Raw genomic sequence first — 12424 nt, 5'->3', positions numbered from 1 at the left:
CTGTATGTCTAACACTGAGCTTGACGGATCGTGGTACCCTGCCGATAGAAAACTTCAGAAACTTGTGTTTTTCTCTACAAGTATGACGGCTAGTCCCCACAACCCGTCATAGCTCTGACGGTTTGTCGGGCTTGCCGTAAGAGCTCTCCTTTGGCATCACTTTGCTTCATTTTGCTTTCTTCCTTGACTTAACCAATTTCCTATCTAACACATAAAAAAAACTATTAAATGAGACTATTAATTATTCATAGCTAAGAGCGTCAAATATGTGGTCAAATTAAATACGAACACATGAGTAATGTTGAGATAATAAAGGTAAGAGTTTGTGGGTAGAAGAATATAATTTTACTAAGGGTATGGGTTTCCCAGATCCATTTATAGCCCTCCTAACTTTGAGGGGATTGGGGAGGGGAGATAATCTTATAAACATTACTATTAATGGACCAAAAGGGGAAGTCTAAGCTTCAATGATGTTAACAGAATTAGTTCTTGATTTAAAGTCGTCAGGAAAGACAAAAGAACAATCAATAATGTCGCTAATTTTCTTGTTTAGGTCTTTCAAATGGATTAGGGATCGCAAACTACAATTCGGAGTTGACTTTCAAAATATTGATATTTTTATCCGTGACAATATTCCAGAAGATACCTTCTTTACAAGTTTTCCACCCTCCTTAATATTTTTTCAAATGAAAGATGTGAGGGGGCTTTGCATGCGACCGTCCAACATATTTGGTCTCCAGTCCAGGCTTGCAAGAGTAGCTTTGTTTTTATTTTCAGCCTTTGTGATACATTTGTTTAGTCCCAACTAACATACTACATCTTTTTTCTAGTACTCCAAAGGAAATCACGCTGGATTTTATGAATGATTTCTTGAAGAATTGCATTATGTAATTAGGAATAGTGTTTAAAGTGACATGGACAAGGACAAGACGACTAGCTGGATTTAGGAAGTTTGTTTTCCAACTATGCCTGAAATTTTGGCAAGTATTTAGATAAAGTTTTTCGTGCAATTCTTAAAAACGTAATTTATTATTTTGTAAGACTAATGGTTTGGCACAAAATTGGTGAGGGAGTTGTTTATTAAAGTAATAATAATGTGAAAATTTAATATATGACATATATTAGACTAATATTTCAAGTTATAGCAGTAGAATTAAACTTTCAAGTTGTAACATTAAAAAATTTCAGGTTGTAACAGTTTATTAAAAAAAAATTATTTTTAATAATTGAAAACATTTGTTTTGAAAGAAAATAAAAAGATAAAAAAAATTAAAATAAAACGGTTCTGAAGAAAAAAAGGTAAAAAAACGGAAATAGGGGTGTTAATTAAATTTAAATTGATTAAAGATAATTATTAATTATCATGAATTAAGGAAATTCAAACTAATTAAGAATATTCAGTTTCCTTAATTCACTCTAATTTGTTAAAATTAATTAAAATTTTTGATTTTATCCATTTTTCTTCCACGTTTCTCGCTCTTCGATTTTCTTCCAGAAATCTTGTCACTGGCGATCAATTGAATTATTTTTTTTTGAAAAATCTTGATTTTGTTGTGATGGACAACTACTTATCAATATTAATTAAACATGGTGGAAGATGGGATCCTTCAGGTTAGTATTTATTATTGTTTATTGTTTGTATTTGTATTTCAGTGAAATGAAAAAAAAAATGAAACTGTAAATCACATTTTGTGATTTTGTTTTTGTAAATCGTCACTATATTTAAGTTGATATATTTTTTTGTATAAACAATACATTTTGTTCATAAAACGTATTAATTGTTGTGAAACTGTAATATTAGTGATTTTGTTGGTAAGTTTCTGTTTTTTTGTTTTGTTTGTTAGTTATTTTGTATACTGTCAAAATCATGATTTCTTGAGAAATTGGCGCAATATATGAATGATTTGAGTATAAATGTATAGAATATAAATAGTTTTATCGTTGTAGATTGGGTACATATATTAAAATTATAATATTGAATATTTTTTTTCCTGAAAATATAAATTAAATGTATAGTTTTGAATGAATTTGGTAGTATAAATGGAATGTAATTGGTATGTGTGTTCACTATTGTGTAAAAAAAGTTATTCAGAATTTTAAAGAATTGTATGAAAAGTGTTTTAAGTTGGTATGAAATTTGAAATTGTATTGTTTATATAAGTTTTGTAGATTGTGTATAAATTTGTGTGAGAGGAATGAACTATTTGGTATGAGAAATGTATAAATTTGGTATGAAGGATGATTGTTTGTATGAAATGTGTATTAAGTGGGTATGAAATATGAAATATTATTTTTTTATGAAATCTGTTTTGGAGTGTACTGTCTGAATGATATTTGTATGAAAAAATAATGACGAGTGTGTATAATTTTGTTGTTATTATAATGAATTTTGTGGATGAAATTGTATTGTCTTTGGTATGAAAAGTTAATATATATATATATATATATATATATATATATATATATATATATATATATATATATATATATATTATAACATATTTCTAATTGCTTTGTATTATGTAAGACTAATTGTTATTTTTTTAAAATGAAACAGGGAAATATGTTGATTTTCAGATGGACGGGATTATATATGAATCTTCTATTCTTTATTGTGATAACATCGCAGCTTATAATAGATGTTAATATTAATGATATAGAGATAAAATATATAGTTAGTGATCGATGTCCACCTGTTAGTATCCACATTGATGTTGGTGTGCAGATTTTTTTAGATCAAAAGAAAGCTAATGTAGATTTCTTTACGAAATATCCATCGTGCATAACTTTGAAGAATATAGCATTGGATAATCAGAATTCTGTAGTTGTTGTGGATAGGAGACATTCTGATGTTATTAGAACACTAACTAACTTTGATCTATACTCCAACAACTCCATCCACTTGATAGGAGTGAATTTAGATGGAGTTGTCGATGAAAATACTGATGAAGAAAATGGAGTAATCAGTGACCTTTCTAATTTGTTTATAGCTGAAAATCAGATTTACAAAGATAAAGGAACACTTATGGAGGTGATGCGACATTATGAAGTTGTCGAAAAATTCATATTTCTTGTATCTCGTTCTAGTTCATCTTGGTAAATATTTAATTGATTGTTTGAATGTGTATTTATTTTTGAGTGAATTTGGTATATCAGTTTTTGATGGATCTTTTTTTGTTTTTGAAATAGTTATTACCTGAAGTGTCCTTCTGATAATTGTTCCTGGATGATGAATTCATCATGTTTGAATCAATCGGGGCTATTCAAAATCAGAAAGTACTATGCAGAACACACTTATTCCGTTAGAGATAGAGTGTATGCAAGACATCAGGGAATAAATGACGTTGTAACTTTTTTAATAATGGATAAATTTATTGATCGATCAATTGTATACATTCCAAAAGATATAGCGGAAGAAATGTTGAAAGTGCATGATGTTGCGCTGACATACATGCAAGCCTGGAGAGCTAAAAAAAGTCAATAAAATTGGTGCGTGGAGATCCGGCCTAGTCATATGCTAAACTACCAGGTTTTTTTCAAACTAAATTTTGTATTTTATTTTATGAACTGAATTGGTATGAATTTTAGCACTGCAACAATTTGATGGCCATTTGGCATGCAGTTTGTTTACAGATTGAATTCCCAGTATCCATTTGGTTTCCTTTGTGTATCCAATTGATATCCATTCTATGTCTAATTTGAATCTAATTGGTATCCAGTTTGAATACAGTTAATATATTTGTTGTGTTGTAATGTTAAGATATCAAATTGTAAAATTAATTGTAACTATGGAAAAACTTACAGGTTATCTATACATATTGGAGTAGACATATCCTGGTTTGATTTTTAAATTAGAAAGAATGGAATGTGATAGCTTCTTATATGCATTTGTTGCATTAGAAGCATGTATTAGAGGTTAGGAGTATTGTAGGCCAATCGTAGTGGTTGATGAGGTAGCTTTAAGAGGCTCATATGGTGGTACAATGTTGACTGCAAGCACTATGGATTCAGGAGGTATTTTTTTGAATCTTTTACATTTATATTCAATAATAAATATGATTTAAGGTGTGTTTCCAATTTGTATGATGTTTTTTTAAAATAATGCATCAGGTCACATACTTTCACTTGCTTATGCCATAGTGGATTCTGAGAATGATGCATTGTGGACCTGGTTTTTTGAAGAGTTTAGGGAAGCATATGGAGAAAGGGAAAACATGTGTTTTATGTCAGATAGAAACGAGAGCATATGAAAAGGAACTGCAAGAGTATATCCTGGATTGGAACATTTTGCTTGCATATGGCACTTATGATGTAATGTTTTGAAGAACTTCCATAGGAATATTGAAGATTTGAAGAAGTTTTTTTTTACAATGGCAAAGGCTTATACAATACAAAAATTTGAGGGCGATTATGCAAAGAATAGACCAGATAGATCCAAGAATAAGAGATTATTTATATGATATCAGGTATAGCAAGTGGTCAAGGGCTTATTCAAAATGTAAGCGAACATGGATCATGACTTCAAACATAGTTGAATCTTTGAATAATATTAACAGGATAGCAAGGAGGTTGACAATGATTTCACTTCTTGAATTTACGAGGGTAACAGTTCAAAGATGGATTCATAAACACAACGAGGAGGCTGTAAAAACTAGATCAGAGCTGACAAAAAAAATATGATCTTATGCTCCAGAAAAGTATTGCTTTGTCTAGCAGTATGAGGGTATGATTTTTCCTTTATTCATTATTATTTAAAGGCATTCATGTATGCAATTGGTATGATTATTGAATTAATTTAGTATAAACTACCAACTAGCATGAACAATACATTAATTTGATATCCATTCTGTATATATAATTGAAACCTTTTTTAGTGGCTTGTTTTTTTGTAACAACATTTTAATGAGCAATATTTTGGTGTGTTAGGTAATAGCATCAACAGTTGATATGCATGATGTTGTTGATGGACCAAAGCGGTACATAATAAACTTAAACACCAAGATGTGTAGTTGCGAAATATTTTTAAATGATGAGATACCATGTGGGCATGAAATGGCAGTTCTTAGATATAGAAGACTGCATTAAACAAATTACTGCTCTCCTTTTTATAGCCTGAAGAATATTCAAGATGCATATGTGATCTCTGTTGAACCTCTCACATGCGAGAGTACATGAGATATACCAAGTTATGTTTCAGAGCCTAAATTGATGTCGCCTGGTCCAAAGAGAACGGTAGGAAGACCGCAACTTGAACGCTGGAAGGGGTTTGCTGATGTGAAAATCAAAAGATCTAAAGTTACTTGCAGTAGATGTCATCAAGTTGGCCACAACAGGATGACATGTTCAAATTATCATGTGCAAAAAAAATGATTATTTATTTGTTTAGACTATATAAAAGTTTTATTTTATTTTGTCTTTTATACTCATGTTTTGTTTTGATATGAAATATAATTGGTGTGAAATGCATTACCACTAAGTGTTTAATATACTGTTCATTTTTATACGGGATTCATTCATTAATCATACAAATTGCATACTTTTGGAAATAAAATTTATTCCAGTTTAATATATAAGATATTGTTAATATTAGTGATAATTATACAAGGTAATTATGGTGTGCATTTGGTATCTTGAGTAATTAATGTAAGTTATCTTGAATATTAATTTGATTTTCAGCTGGTGTCCTACTATAAATAAAATTAAAACAATATGTAATGATGTTGGTGCAAAAATTAATGATCGTTGTTTCAGATCGTCGGATTCGTTGCTTCTATATTTATTCAAAGTGTATACCAATTTCATACATCTTTAACGTACTTACTACATGCTTGTTACGAGAATATAATTTTTAATTAGTAATAATTTGGTATTCATAAGGTGTCCAACTTGAATAAATATAAAACAAGAGGTAATTGAGGTTGTGACAAAATACAATGATCATTATTTCATACATGTTGGATACCAACTTGATTCATTTTTTTTAGATTATGAAGTAAACAAAATCAATCATGAATGATTTCGGATGCAATAAGTGTACAGTTTGGATACCAAATATAATACAAAGTTGGTTCATGAACTGTAAATTGGTATTCTTTTTTAATCTAGTTAGTAATACATATTAATATCATTAAGTCTAAATGTTGAATCCAATTGGTATGCAGTTTGTATATAACTGTCATCTCGAAAAATGTTATATTCAATGTGTAATATATCTCCCAAATAGTGAATCCAAATGGTATGAAGTCTGTATATTACTAGTATCCTAAATTTTTGTCACACCCAAAATCCGGATGTGATGGCACGTGTCCATTTCCCACCGGACACGTCAGCCTAACCCAACCACAACGATAGAGAAGTAGAAATATGAGAATAAAAGATAATAAATAAGCGGAAGACTTTAATTAAAACTCAACACTACCCAGAATTTGGTTGTCACATGTACAAACCTCTAAATACAGAATTCGAATAAAAATATACAAGTCTTAGAGTATAGTCCTCGAATAGAACAAAACTGAAAGTAAAGATAACTCAAGGGCACGTCTGGAATGAACCGCTACCTCTCGAGTATGTCCCGAAGCTCAATCTGCTAAAGAAACTACTAAGCCGAATCTGAGAGAGAGCTGTCAACCTACACAATTGTGTAGAAGCAAGGGTGAGTACCGAAAACCACAGGTACTCGCAAGTAACTCTAAACTAAGCAAAACTAGCAGCTACAAACAACTTTTTTCAATCCCAACCGAACCACCGAAACTTCAATCTAGCAGCAAACCAACCAACCTATACTAAACAGATCATATTCAACAGCCAGAACCAACAGTATATCCTCATCAACCTCAGATCAACAAATAAGAGCAAGTAGATCAAATTCCACATAAGAAGGGTAAACCGATACAATCCACACATCACAGACAAAGATAAGGCAAATGCGATGCAAAATGCAATAATGATGTCATGTAGTCGTGATGCATGTCTGTCCTACGATACACATCTGTTGACGTAATCAGTCCGCGCTGAATACTCAAATCAGAACCCATGGGGGCCACACATGGACCATGTATCACCGCCGGAACCAGATCCCATCGACAACCAAATCGCTAGTCGGAGCTAGTCCATCTCATATATCTCTAGCCGGAGCTAGTCTCAACTGTGTCTCATATCCATCCATCCTCATATCAGTGTCTCAGAACTCATGCAACAGATAGTTCACACATGAGATTAATAATGAATATGTACATGTCATCAATCACAATCATATCACGATCACATCATAGTATTACACATCATCTGTCTCAATCACAACCATATCACGACCACATCATAGTATTACACATCACCTGTCTCAATCACAACCAATTCACGGCCACATCATAATATTACACATCACCTGTCTCAATCACAACCATATCACGACCACATCATAGTATTATACATCATCTGTCTCAACATCAATGTCGGTATCAATCATAGCCTACTCATGCTCTTCTATCCCCTCAATATCAGTTATCACATGACTTATTCAACAAATTCAAGTCACATATAACACATTTAACTCGTTTTATTCCCCATCTTTCATTTACAACAATTTCAATCAACAAATAAAACCCATCCTCAGTCCTCATTACTCCCCAACACAATTAGGAAAGTAGTCATGCGTAGTCTAAGAGTTTTACAAAGTTTGGAAGCCACTTGCCTTAAAACGAACTCCAAAAGTTACTTGACTTGGGCCTTTCCTTTTCGAGTATAATCTGGATCACGATAATCTATTCAAACAATTATTCACAATCACAATTTGAGTCCAATGACACCAAAATCAAGAAATTTAGGGAAAAAGGGCAAAATGGTCCAAAAGTCTCATACCGGAAAACGATACCCAAATCTGGAATTTTTTTATGTAAAATGCTCCTTAAAGTATTTGGAAGCTAATGGTGAAAACCAATTTGAAAACGGAGTTGAAATCAATTCACAAACTCAATTTGAAGGAAAATTCATATTCTTGAAGAAGCTTAAAATATTCGGATCCGAAATCCCGACTCGAAAATGAAATATTTCTTGAAAAACATCTTACCCATGCTTAGATAAGTTCAAATATGAAATTTCATCAAAAACGGAGCTAAGATCGACCTTGAAATTCTCAATTTATCAAACCTTAACTTTACCGGGAAAGTCCAAATTGTACGCGGTTAATATGGTGAAAATAATCGATGAATCAATAATTTTATGTTAAAATCAGTTTACCCATAACATAAGGATCGTAAATATACCTTTTTCATCAAAAAGGGAGTCCAAATCGATAAAACCCTAATTTTTCCCAAGAGGTTTACGGATAGGGAAAAAAAACCAGATAAAGAAATTATGAGAAAATGTCAAATTGAAGATTGAATACTAACCCTCATATTAATTCAAGAAGAAACCCATAAGAATCACTCAATTCCGATCTCTAGAACTCCCGATATGCTCAAAATACCAAATGAACACAGTCTGAGATTTTTATAACAGTACATGGCTGTTATGCACCAGAAAAAACAGCAGTTAATCTTTCACTAAAAAAGCCGTAATTTCCTCATACGATAGTGAAATGACCCGATTCTTTTTTGTAAATGTCTTAAATAATGATACGGACCTGCTCGTTCAATCGGAGCTTAATTTCATGCTCTTTGCCTAGTCAAATATCATTTCTACTCGGTAAACAATTATTTCTTATTTGCGATAAAAGTCCAATCTCGGGTTAGCGAAAATGCACCAAAATTTGCAGATAAGTCCTATAATTCATGCTCAAAATTTCAGAACCTTCGGAATAATTTTTTGACCTTTAAAACTAATAATGAACCCTTTAGTTGCCACAATTTGCTGAAATAGTGTCAAAACATCCAAGAGGCTTAAAAGCTCACCCAAAACTCATTTGGCACTTTCCGAACACAAACCAAATATGCTACTAGCTTGAAAATGACATTTTGGACTCAATGAAATCGTCGGAATTTGAATTCGAGGTCTCCTTGACCCGGTATCCGATAAGGCGTCAAGAAACTAACTTTAGGCTCAAAAACTCGAAACGCACTAAGTCCTCTAAAAATTCAACCAAGACTCATTCTAGACTTAGAATCACCCCCTGAATCAAACGGTGCCCTCGAAATTCCATTTCGAGCCCCGGAACCTCGTTTGTTGACCAAAGTCAACTCTTGATCAAAATTTCACAATTTTTGCAACTTAGGACCTCAAATCTTCGTTTTAACTCCAAATTCGACTCCGTAAATTCTCATAGACCCGTTTCGACATTCTAAAACTGCTGGAATCGACGGAAATCCGATTTGAGTCTCGAAGCTCCAAATGACTCGAAATAGCACTTTTAACCAAACTTTAACTCTTAAAAACTCAACTTTCCAAAAACTCAACTTTTCATCAATTTTCCTTCAAACCAACTTCGAAAATACAACAATTAGGACTCGGGGCAACTATCGAGAGGGGTAAAACAGTCATTTTATGAAAATTTCCAAAAATGACCTTTAGGGTCATTACATTTATAATAGTCAATCAGTAATTCATATGTAGATGGTATCTGACCGGAAGAAAACATATGATATTATATATCATCAAATACTTAAACAAAAAAAAATTGTCCAAAAGTTAAAAAAAATAACATGTAATTCTAAAAAAGTAGAAGGTGCAATCAACTAGCTCAAATTTCTTGTCCGTGGTCTTGGTGTAAGATAATTGGTGGTATCCGCAACATGTTCTTTTGCTATGCGAGGTCCACCAAATTTGCTAGCAACCGTACCAGTAGCTTCACTCTTACTGATCATGACATCCTCATTCTTTGTTTTTCCATAATGTCATATGATTGTGGCATACCTTTGACGATGGTACTTTGCATTGATATCAACAGAACGCATATCAAAAACACCATTAGTGATGTATTCAGCAAATAGACATGTGTACAAACTACAATCACTGAAAAAAATCAAAAAAAAAACATTTTAAAAAATATATTAAGTTTATTTTTCTAATGAAATCAGTGAAGTATAGAAATACATACTTGGAACTATCTTCTTGTTGAGGAACATGCATCATATGATTGATATCAAGTGGGTCGAATTAAGACTTGTGTACATATTTAAGGAGTTTATTGGCATACAGATCAAGCCTTTTACCATAAAATCGCGTGCTCGTAAAAAATAGTGGTATTATTGTTGCAAGTTTGCCAACAGCTTCATTGACTTTCTTGGTGTAAACAGATCCTTCGCTCATCGAATCATATACATGTAGACATCTAAGTTTGATTCAGAATGCAACCAAGAACCAATGAAATTTCTCACTAATATTAACAGGAATAATGACATCGTCAACACTGTCCCAATGAATGTTGGCAAGTAGTTTGAAGCCTCTAATGCACTGTCCAACGTTATGATCGGGAGAAATTGATCTCATGTCGCAATTTGAATCTCTCCACTATTTCTGTAACACCCCGTATCCTAGATAGACCAAAATGTAGATTTTTAAAAGTTGCAGGTGCAACCTATGGTCACCACCTATGGACCGTAGTCTGACCTATGGCCCGTGTTGTGGGTCTGTGGTTCATCACTGCAGCCCCTCCAAAAAGTCCAGCTCAGAAAAATTGGCTAAGTCTCAACCCACGGACAGACCTACGATTCGTAGGTCAGACCACGGGTCGTGGTCCATGTTTGTGGATCAAGACTCCTTTACCCAACCTCTGACACGAACTACGATCGACCAGCACGGACCATCGTTCGACACACGGTCCGTAGGTCTGATCGTAGATGAGGGTCTGCAGCTAGTTAGAGAAAAATTATTGATTGGGTCAACTTCAAATGGTCATAACTCTTAGGACAAAATGAATTAGGTGTCCCATGACCTATGATATGATAGATAATTGAATCCTCTTTCTAACGCCGCTGAGTTTGCTAAAATTCAACCACCGAGTAAAAAGTTATGCTCGTTTTAGTGAAGCCTTGTTAGGCAGACTCGACCTACAACCCCAATCTACGAACCGTAGATTGAGCTACGGCCCGTAGGTCCAATCCGTAGGTCACTCCGACAACAGTTAATTCAGGGGTCTTTTGGTCTTTTTCTATTTTGTTGGACCCCTAAGATACGTCGTTTAGACCCTATATCATGAGGTTTTAGTCAGTTTAAGCATAGAAACATAACTAGAACTTACCTAAGTCAAGTTATTAATCAAAACATAGAAAATTAGAAGCAAGAGAGGAGAAAAAGGTCAAGAACCCTAGTCCAAGAACACAACAAGGTTCCATCAGTTCCAGCCCCAAAATCTAAGGATTTCTCCGTGGAATTCGTCACCAGGTATGTGGGATTTCACTAGTGGGTTCCTTTCACCCATTAGGTCCCTAGTTTTCAGTCAGTTTCTTGATTCCCTTATTATGACTAGACCTAGGGTTTCTTGAATGCTAAAATTATTGGGTTCTTAGCTGTTAGAATGATCCAAATCAGATTAGTATGTTAATATTCAGTTTATTGCATGAATTCTAGAACCCTAGCTATGTATTTCTTTAGTTCTTGAATTACACATGCTAGGTCAGATATTTCAGTTATTCAGTTATACATGCCTCAGTTATTAATGCATCAATATCAGTTTAATTGTTGCATTCTCAGTTTGCATGTTCAGTTCGAGCTATCCAGTAACTTACAGAAATTCAGTCATAATATGTTGAATACTTAATCCATTGGGAGTAGCATAATACTGAGTTGGACTAGGGTTCAGCATACCCAAATAGTCCCAGAACTACTAGCCACGTAGGTTGTAAGTCCCCTATGTGGGCATCATTTCAGTTATCACGCCAGCATGCCTCTATACCTTTGACATGGTATATTGGGTCCTCTCGATGGGGCGTATACATCGGACTCCACATTTAGCTCATGTAGTTTTATTGTCGGTTATTAGTAGCTCCTACAGTTCAGTCAGATCCTATTGCATTGACCATTTATCAGTATATCCAGTATTCAGTTTCAGCATGTTATAAGTTGGTCACTGCATTTAGCTACCTCAGCATTCAGTATCTATGTGATGTTCAGATTATGTCATTGCTTATTTGCTTTGTTCAGTTATATATTATTTAAGCTATATTCTATCTTGCATGCTCAGTACATTTCAAGTACTGACGCATACACTGCGCTACATCTTCTCGTGATGTAGGTTCAGGTTCTCAGCATCCAGATCACGCTTAGATCGGTTCCCGATCTCCAGTTCAGCAGAATCAGTGGTGAGTCCTCATTCTCCGAGAACAATAGTCATGAGTTTCTTTTCATATTTTTAGTCCTTTAGTTTCAGTTTTTCTAGACTTAGCTAAGGCATGTCCCAGCATTTCTAGTCAGTTAGAGGCTATTTTCAGACATAGTTAGATTCAGCTTAGTATTGAGTTAATATCTTCTTTGTATTAAACTCATCAGTTAT

At 33.5% G+C, this 12424-nt stretch overlaps 1 pseudogene; it reads left to right on the top strand.

Moving 5' to 3' along the window:
- Positions 1 to 2593: 2593 nt before the first annotated feature.
- LOC125837801 (uncharacterized) lies at positions 2594 to 3510 on the top strand (annotated as a pseudogene).
- Positions 3511 to 12424: the final 8914 nt, after the last annotated feature.

The sequence above is a fragment of the Solanum verrucosum genome, unplaced genomic scaffold (assembly GCF_900185275.1).
Source record: "Solanum verrucosum unplaced genomic scaffold, falcon-dt-bn FXZP01000197.1, whole genome shotgun sequence".
NCBI lineage: Eukaryota > Viridiplantae > Streptophyta > Magnoliopsida > Solanales > Solanaceae > Solanum > Solanum verrucosum.
This window is presented reverse-complemented; position numbering and strand designations above follow the sequence as displayed.